The sequence below is a fragment of the Panthera pardus genome, unplaced genomic scaffold, assembly GCF_024362965.1.
Source record: "Panthera pardus isolate Hobbes unplaced genomic scaffold, ASM2436296v1 HiC_scaffold_12, whole genome shotgun sequence".
In the NCBI taxonomy this organism is placed as follows: Eukaryota; Metazoa; Chordata; class Mammalia; order Carnivora; family Felidae; genus Panthera; species Panthera pardus.
The window spans coordinates 7,294,372-7,304,254 of record NW_026526677.1 but is presented as its reverse complement, the minus strand read 5'-3'; positions in this window follow the sequence as shown (position 1 = coordinate 7,304,254).

The window sequence follows — 9,883 nt, the reverse complement described above, 5'->3', positions numbered from 1 at the left end:
CATTGAGGAGAAATGCAGCAGCTGAGAGGCCCAAGTCAAGAGAAGGGCGACCAATAGCATGGTCCTGGCCCAGCGCTGGCTTCAAGCAAAGGGACGCTATGACTTTAGCTGCGAATGACTGAACACAGCCACCCTGAAGGATGTGCAACCTGTCCCCACACTCAGGAGGGTCCCACATTTGGTTTAATGCTCTACTGCCACATCTGGGAATTCTCCTTTTTTTTTTTTTTTAAGTTTATTTATTTATTTTGAGAGAGAAAGAGCACGAGCGAGCCAGGGAAGGGCAGAGAGAGAAGGGGAGAGAGAATCTTCACCAGGCTCTGTACTGTCAGCGCAGAGCCGGACGCAGGGCTCAAACTCACGCACCGCGAGATCATGACCTGAGCTGAAACCAAGAGTTGGACGCTCAACCGACTGAGCCACCCAGGTGCCCCGCCATCTTGAAATTCTTAATCATTTTGGAACAAGGAGCCCTGGGCCCTTCAACTCATGCAGCTGGTCCCATCCGCAGAAAGTCGAGTTTTTTTTATGGGAGGCGTTAATCTGTGAGCAAGAGCCAGAACTGGCAAGAGAAGAGACATGGGGAGAGACTGGATGGGGCACTGAGGGAAGAGCTGGCCCACAGGCTCTGTCTCTCTCTCTCCTTCAAAAATAAACATTAGAAAAAACTTTTTTTCATTAAAAAAAGAGAACAAAGAGAAGAGATGGGGTACAGGGGGGCTTCCAGCCACAGAGAAGACAAGGAACAGGGGCTGGCTGCCCATATGGGGCTCACGGCGAAGGCATGATGAGTGGGAATGGGCCCAACCCCCGGCCACAGGAACGGCACTCTCTGCTCCAGGCACGTGGGCAACATTTCTCTCCTCTGCTGGCCTCAGCTTCGCCAGTTAAGGGGATTTGCTTTTTCTCACCCTCCCAACCCCAGTCAATATGCCTGTGGTGGAATGAACTTTTATGTGTCACCTTCCTACACCCACTGCTGCAGCTACGACCGTCCTGCTACTCGGCCTCTCCTACCACATACGCTCTCCACGCCGGCAGATGTGACTTCACTAAGACACGGTTCGTGGGTTCGAGCCCCGCGTCGGGCTATGTGCCGACAGCTCGGAGCCTGGAGCCTGCTTCGGATTCTGTCTCTCTCTCTCTCTCAAAAATAAATAAACGTTAAAAAAAAGAAAGATACAAGCTGTCAAGAATCTGTTATTGCCCTTCCAAGACACGGGCGGTGGCAGAGACGCCAACAAAGCGAAAGAGAATTGAAGGTGAGAGGGAGAGAGAACTTGCAAAGGTCTCCAAAGTAGCCACTGGAGGAACTTCTTGGAAGGACGGGACTCCAGTGGAAGTGTGCACGGTCTGGGGACCCACAGAGCCGCCTCAGGGGTCCCCGGGGGTTCAGGCGTTTAAGGGGTAAAAGCTTGCTTGCCGCAGGAATGTGACTCTTCAGAGAAACTCTGATAACATATAACAAAGGTTTCTGTGTTGTAAGTTGGTTTTACCAGAACGTGGACAGTTTATTCTCTTCCCCAGCTTTTGCTTAACTTCATGTAAACGGGTAAAAACTAAGAACTGACAAGACTCCTTTAATGTCCATTTGAAGCAAAATTTTTTTTGTCTTAATATAAAAATAATTATTTTAATGTTTATTTTTGAGACAGAGAGAGCCAGAACGTGGGTGGGGGAGGAGCAGAGAGAGAGAGAGAGAGGGGGAGACACAGAATCCGAAGCAGGCTCCGGGCTCCGAGCTGTCGGCACACAGCCCGACGCGGGGCTCGAACTCACAAACTTCGAGATCAGTGATCGTGACCCAAACCGAAGTCAGAGGCTTAACCGACTGAGCCAGCCAGGCGGCCCTGAAGCAAAATTTTCAATGTTTGAAAGTAAATTCAATCAGCAAACTTGCAATGATCATTCTTCACTCAACGCACCAAACACGATAACCACTACTTCTCGGCAAGCCAGGCAGCATATTTTTGATGTTTAAAAAGTGACCGAGTGACATCAGAACATAAAGAGAGACTTAAATCTTACACACAGAAGTGGAAATAGCTAAATGTGAGTCCGACGTGGGGCTCCAACTCACTAACTGTGAGATCATGACCTGAGCAGAAACCACGAGTCAGACGCTGAACCGACTGAACCACTGGGGCGCCCCGAATATTTGAAGTTCTTAAACTTGTCAGACTGTCCATCCCGAGAAAGCTAGAGCGTCTGGGCCAACAACAGCCCGCCTGTTAGGGTGAGCACTTAGGCTCAGTCTAGCCCTGGTTCTGGAAGGACAGTTAACACGACGCCCTAAAGAAGAATGTCCAGCCGGTGAGAGCCACCCACCCTGAAGGCTGGACTGGGAAAGAGAACAACTGATGTCCTTTCCATCTTTTCCCGTTCATACACGATACTCCCCAAATACACAAGGACCCTTTTCTTCTGAAATTGCTACAGCAGAGCATGCTTCATTCAGTTAAAACACGCAGGTGGGCTAAACATAAATCCAGGGCCATCTAGACCACACGCCACCCTTGAGTGACCTTGGGAAAGACACTCCCCTCTGGGCAGAGGCAGCTCCCTGAGCAACCAGCTTGGTGAGTGAAGGGTGCCTTTGCACAAGCTGGAAAGAGTCCCAATCCCCACCCCACCCTGGGGTGATACAGCTTCACGGCAAGATGCACAGCTTGGCCAGCAGAACCCAGGCTTAATTTCACCACCTCATTCCCACCCATTTGGCCAGGTGCGCTTGCTCAGTGAACCGCCTGCACAACTGTACTCAGTGGTTCTGCTTAATCACTAAACAGGAAGCTGTTCTACAGTAGGAGGAAAGCAGTTCACCTAGCCTGATTCTGATCATGTACAATGTACTGATACTTCTTAAAATGTCACAGCAATAATTACTTGAGGCTGGTTGACTCAAGAGAATCCCAGGAAAATGTCAGGTTATATAAAAGGAAGTAAAAAAACGTAGACAAACTCAGAAAGACGTTTGGGCCTTTGCCAAATAACAGAGGGATAGATGGATGTGTCTGTATAGTCATCTGGAGGTGGGTTCAATTTCTGGCTATATGACCTTAGGTAAGTCATTTAGCCTCAGTTTCCCCATCTGGAAAATGACAATAAAAGTGTGTACCTCACAGGGCTATTCTGAAGATTACAGGAAGTAACCTTCATTCAACTAATACTTACTGAAATACTGAACACTTCTCACATTCCATGCACTGAAACACAACTGTGAATACATAAGCAGGGTTCCCACCATTTAGCATGGGGTCAAAAATAATATAAAATTTCCTGGGGCACCTGGGTGGATCAGTTGGTTGAGCATCTGTCTCTTGATTTCAGCTCCGGTCATGATCCCAAGGTCATGGGACTGAGCCCTGCATCGGGCTCTGCCCTAAGCATGGAGCCTGAGATCTGAGATTCTCTCTCTCTCTCTCTCTCTCTCTCTCTCTCTCTCTCTCCCTCTGCACCTCTCTCCTGCTCAAGCTCTCTCTGTAAAGTAAATAGATAAGTAAATAAAACAAAAATAATATAAAATTTCCATTAGGATAAGAGTTATGCAAGGGTATAATGGAGGGAAATTTACTTGGTCAGGTGGATTGGGGATAGTTTCCAGTTCGTCTGTGATCTGAAAAAAGAATGGAGGCTACCAAGCAATGAGAGGGGGAAAGAGACACCCAACCAACGGGAAGGGAATGTGCAAGAGTCCTGTGGCAGGAGGAAGCTTGGCTCGGTCGTGGAAGCAAGGCCATTGGGGCTGGAGCACAGAAATCAAGGAGAAGAGTAATATCATTGTTGTATCGCTTTGTATGTTGGCTTTTATTTTATTTTTTTTTAAGTTTATTTATTTTGAGGGGAGGAGGGGCAGAGAGAGAAGGAGAGCGAGAATCCCAAGCGGGCTCTGTGCTGTCAGCCTGCTCAACTGACACAGGGCTCAGCCTCACAAACTGTGAGATCATGACCTGAGCCAAAATCAAGAGACGGTCGCTTAACCAACTGAGCCACCCAGGTGCCCCTATAAAACATTATTAATGAGATCATTTACGTTCTTTGGTGGGTCTCTATCCAACATTCCAGGGCCTAGAGGCTTCACCCGCATCAACTCATTTCATTTCACAGCTGCCCTGGAGCCCAACAGCCCTTCCTTGTGGTTTTATACTCATTTGACAAACTAGGAAGCTGCAGTGCAGAGATCAAGCAACCTGTCCAAGGTCACCAAGGGCTCAAAGCCAACCTGAATGGATAGAGTGCAAATCTGCATCCACTCTAGGTTGGAATCTCTACTGGCTGCGGGACCCCAAGCAAATGCCTGCAACTTCCAGCTTCTTGTTTCCTTGGTTCAGGCAACCAAGAAGTGGAGTTAGCTCTGCAAAGGTGGGCGCCACCCGGGGGATGAAAGTCCTGTGGCAGACAGACCTGTAGGCTGTAGAAGGAAGAACAAAGGGTGAGTAAAGGTGTGGGGGGGGGGGGGGGGCTTACTGTCTTTGTAACCCATCTCCCTCTCCACCACAGATCAAATCCAATGCCTCAGACAGGATAGGAACTCGGGAAACGGTAGTTCGTTGGTTCAAGGCTGGGGACCTGAAAGCCCTAGCTTCACATCGCTACGGAAGGGGAAATCTGGGCAGGACGGTTTGAATAGCGATCCCGGATCGCGCCACGCTGCTGCCACCTGGTGGCGCCGTGCCTAAGGTGTCGAGCAATGCCTCCGGGCAACATTCGTGTCCGAAGTAAAGAAAAGAGAACGCTGATGAACGGTATGCTTAGAAATGGTTAAGATGGTTAAGTTGTACGTTATATGCCTTTACTGTGATAAAAAAAAATAAATGGAAAAAATGAAAGTGTAAAATGAATTAAATGTGAAGAGTGAAATAAGTCCTTTCTCACTCGACTCAGGAGGTAACATTGCTTCTCCTGAGATTAGGTTGTAGCATCTCATTATCACGTGACAGTTCGAAGTGTTTCTGTCCTGTCTTTGCGCTTCCCTCAAGCCCTTTAAAATTTCCCTTTGGCATCCTTGGAGCAGGGGTGTGATGATCTATTACTGATCATATATAGATGTATGATCTAACACACATATATGCTATTAATTATGTTATATTATAAATATTATATATTTATATATACTGCCGCTCTTTGACTCAACTCTCTCAAAGCCACCCTTTATTCAGTTTGCAGTTTCCAAAGATGAAATCTCAACCCTAATGTTCCATCTGATTCCTACTTTGCATCTGCCCTTGCTAAGGTACAAATATACGTGACATAGGGGAATGCAAGCTGGTGCAGCCACTCTGGAAAAAAGTATGGAGGTTCCTCAAAAAAACTAAAAGTAGAACTACCCTACGACCCAGCAATGGCACTACGAGGTATTTATCCGCGGGATACCTGTGTGCTGTTTCGAAGGGACACATGCACCCCCATGTTTATAGCAGCGCTATCGACAATGGCCAAAGTATGGAAAGAGCCCAAATGTCCACCGATGGATGAATGGATAAAGATGTGGTATATCTATACAATGGAGTATTACTTGGCAATCAAAGAGAATGAAACCTTGCCATTTGCAACTACGTGGATGGGACTGGAGGGCATTAGGCTAAGGGAAATTAGTCAAAGACAAATATCATATGACTTCACTCATATGATGACTTTAAGAGACAAAACAGATGAACATAAGGGAAGGGAAACAAAAATAATATAAAAACAGGGAGGGGGACAAAACAGAAGAGACTCATAAACATGGAGAACAAATGCCCTTCTCTACACCGTAGGCTAGGCGGCCTGGGTTTTCATCCACAGAGTTTTAGCACGCGGCTGCTTGAGACATTGTTTATATTTTATTCCCACCATGCGGCCCCTTTGAGATGACAAGACACTCGAGAAAACTAATGACAGGCACTTCCACCCCAGCCCTTCAGGATAATAAGGTTTATTCACAGCTTAACAGGAATTAAATTGATGATATAGGATCTCATATTAAAGAAAATAATGAGCATTTATACTAGACTGTGTTGCTTACAACACACATAACCCTGTTAAAAATAAAAGTTTTCTTGAGATAATTCACCCTTTAAAATTGTACAATTCAGGGGCGCCTAGGTGGCTCAGTCGATTCATCGTCTGGCTTCCGCTCAGGTCACGAACTCGTGGTTCATGAGTTCGAGCCCCGTGTCCGGCTCTGTGCTGACAGCTCAGAGCCTGGAGCCTGCTTCGGATGCTGTGTCTCCCTCTCTCTCCGTTCCTCCCCCACTTGCATTCTGTCTCTCTGGTTCCCTCTCTAAAATAAATAAAGATTAAAAAAAGTTTTCTAATTGTACAATTCGGTGGTCTTTAACACATCCACAGTGTTACATATTCACACTGTTGTGCAGCCATCACCACCATCAAATTGTAGAACATTTTCATCACCCTAAAAGGAAAGAAACCCTATACCCGTTAGCAGTCACTCCGCATTCTTCCCTCCCCCAGCTCCCGGCAACCGCTAATCTGTTCTCCGGTTCCACGCTGTTGCCTCTTCTGGGCGTTTTACGTAAACAGAATCATATACTGTGTGGCCTTTTGTTTGTATCTTCTTCCACTTAACATAATGCTTTCAGGGGTCACCTATGTTGTGGCATGTGTCAGTAACTTTATTCCCTTTTATGACTGAATAACACCCCATTGTACGGATATACCATGTTTTCTTTATCCATTAACAGTTGATGGGTATTTGGGTTGTTCCTATTTGGGGTATTATAAACAGTGTCACTGTAAACATTCTTGTAAACGTTCTTATATGTTTCAACGCCTCCAATTCTCTTGGATATATACCCAGGAGTGGAATTGCTGAATCCTATGGTAATTCTGTGTTTACCTGTGTGAGGAGCCACCAGACTATTTTTTTTTTCACAGTGGCTGCACCATTTTGCATTCTCACCAGCGTGTTTGAGGGTTCTAATTTCTTCACGTCCTCAACGATATTTTCTTATTGCTTCTCTCTTTTATTATAGTCTTCCTAGTGGGTGTGAAGAGATAGGATTTGCATCTTCCAAATAACTGATGAGGTTAAGCATGTTTTCATGTGCTTCTTGGCTATTTGTATATCGTCTTTGGGGAAATGTCTATTCAAGTCCTTTGTCACCTCTAAATTGGATTGTCTTTTTTTTCCTAACATTTATCTTTGAGAGACAGACAGAGAGAGAGGGAGACACAGAATCGGAAACAGACTCCAGGCTCTGAGCCGTCAGCACAGAGCCTGATGCGGGGCTTGAACCCACAAACCGTGAAATCACGACCTGAGCTGAAGTCGGACGCTTAACGGACTGAGCCACCCAGGCGCCCCAGGTTGTCTTTTTGTTGTTGAGTTGTAAGAATTCTTTATAATTCCATATACTAGACCCTTATCACATATATGATTTGCAAATATTTTCTCTTATCCTGTGAATTATCTTTTCACTTTCTTGATAGTGCTCTTTGATGCACAAACATTTTTAATACATGATCTTTTAAAGTGCATTTTTTACAATATTTATTTTGAGAGAGAGAGAGAGAGAGAGAAAGTGTGCACTTGCGCATACATGAGTGGGAGAGGGGCAGAGAGAGGGAGAGAGAGAACCCCAAGCAGGCTCTGAGCCATCAGTGTAGAGCCTGATGTGGGTAAAATCTTGGCCTGAGCCAAAATCAAGAGTTAGACGTTTAACTAACTGAGCTACGCAGGCACCCCAAACATTTGTTTTATTATCAGAAAAGTGGTAAGTGACACACTTCATTACATCCATGAGTTAAAAGAGGAAACTGTTCTCTCGCGGTGTTGGGTACAATTTGGCAGCCATTCCTAATAAACTCTAAGTAAAACAGAACTGGAAGAAAATAACTAAACACTGATAATGTATTCTTTTTTTTTTTTTTCTAAATTTGTTAACGTTTATTTATTATTGAGAGATAGAGAGACACAGAGCGTGAACAGGGGAGGGGTAGAGAGAGGGGGAGACACAGAATCTGAAGCAGGCTCCAGGCTCCGAGCCATCAGCACAGAGCCCGACGCGGGGCTCGAACTCACAAACTGCGAGATCATGACCTGAGCTGAAGTCGGTCGCTTAACCAACTGAGCCACCCAGGCGCCCCAATAATGTATTCTTAACAAAACCAGTAACAACCATTCAACCACATGAGGCCATGCCGAACCCACTGCCCTCAGAAACAGGAAAAAGGCTTGATGTCCATTGTGATTCAACCGTGATTTCAAGGTTTGGATTGATGCACTGAGACAGGAAAAGTATTGGCACCAATATTTGAAAAGAAGGGGAGGGGCACCTGGGTGGCTCAGTCAGTTGAGAATCTGACTTCCCTTCGGAACCAGTGACTGACTTCCGATCTGGAACCAGTGCATCTTGCAAAGGATGAAGATGGCGAAAAGGAAATCCAAATGGCCACTAAGCATTTATAATAGGATGTGGAATGAGATTTTTCCTGTTATCTGAGCACAATATGCGACAAATAACCCCCCATTCTAGAGAGAGTATGGACATGCTCTTGAAAGTTTTCTATAAAACACCAGAGCCAGTCTTTTGACAATCAGCCCCATCCTCCGCCTCCAGATAATAACAAGCAATTAATAATTCAGGAAACGACTGAAAGAAGGGAGGAGAGCTGGTGTCATACCTAGTCTATTTTTTAATACCCATAGCAGATGATCTAACTCCTCCTCTTTCATACTACATTATTTTTAGCATTTATTTTTATCACAAAATGAAACTATACCCAACATCAAAGGCCTTACATATTTCAAAATAGATACAAACATGCAATAACTTCCTCCTTTGCTCTTTATTTTTCTTTCTTGGGCTCTACGGAGTCAATATCTTTTCATGTAAGGACAGCACCCTCTTCACACTAACCTAGGCACTACTGTAAAGTTATTTTGTAGATGTAATTACAGTCCCAAGTCATTTGGCCTTAAGAGAGGGAAATGATCTGGGTGGACTTGACTTAACAAGCCCTTTAAAAACAGAGTTTCTCTGACTGGTGAAGAAACCCCTAGAAAGGAATCCAGCTTGGCCAACACCTTGATTTCAGCCTCACAGAGCAGAGAACAGAGACATGCTATGCCCAGACTTCAGATCCGCAGACGCTTGGGCTACTAAATGGATGTTTTAAGCTGCTAAATTTGTGATAAATTATTACATAACAAGAGAAAACGATTACACCCTTTATTGTTGGTACCCAGGTGGGCCTGCCCTTGGTACCCACCAGCACGAGGCCTTAGGGGAGAGAGAGTAAGGGTTTTCCCTCTCCATCCTGCCCTTGACTGCTCTACATTGCCTGGCTGAGGCTAAGACAGGGGGCTCTGGCTCTGCCTGGCCCTGCCTCAGCTCATTCCTTGAGGCGACCCCTAGAAGCCTTTGGCCTCTTTGGCAGTCTTGAGAATCACTGTGTTGGTAAAACCCATACTTTCCTTAATCAGCCTCTACCTTTGTATGTTGGAACCGTTCCCATTTTTTATATCGTAAATAAGGCTACCACAAACATCTTTGTACATAAAATTTTGTCTGGATCTTGGCTGGTTTTCTTAGGATAAGACATGCGGAGTTAAAAGCAAATGAACATCTTCAGGGCTGATGTATATTACACGAACATTTCTAGAAAGCCCAGCGCTCCATCAGGGGAGTATAATGTCTAAGGTTCTTGACCTAAGCTGAGCCAATAGACTTCCCGGCTCAAAGACTTAGCTATTTCAGGGGGAAGACCACCTCCTCATTTTACCTCCACACTCTTCCCCTCAGTGACCCACCCTCACCCCTAAGCTTTCAGTCGCCCACTGGGAACTTCTACTCAGAAACCCAAAGGCACCCAAACCCAACGTGCTCAAAAACTTAAGGCACTTGTCACCATTCCCTCCATCCTCCACCAAAATGCCCCA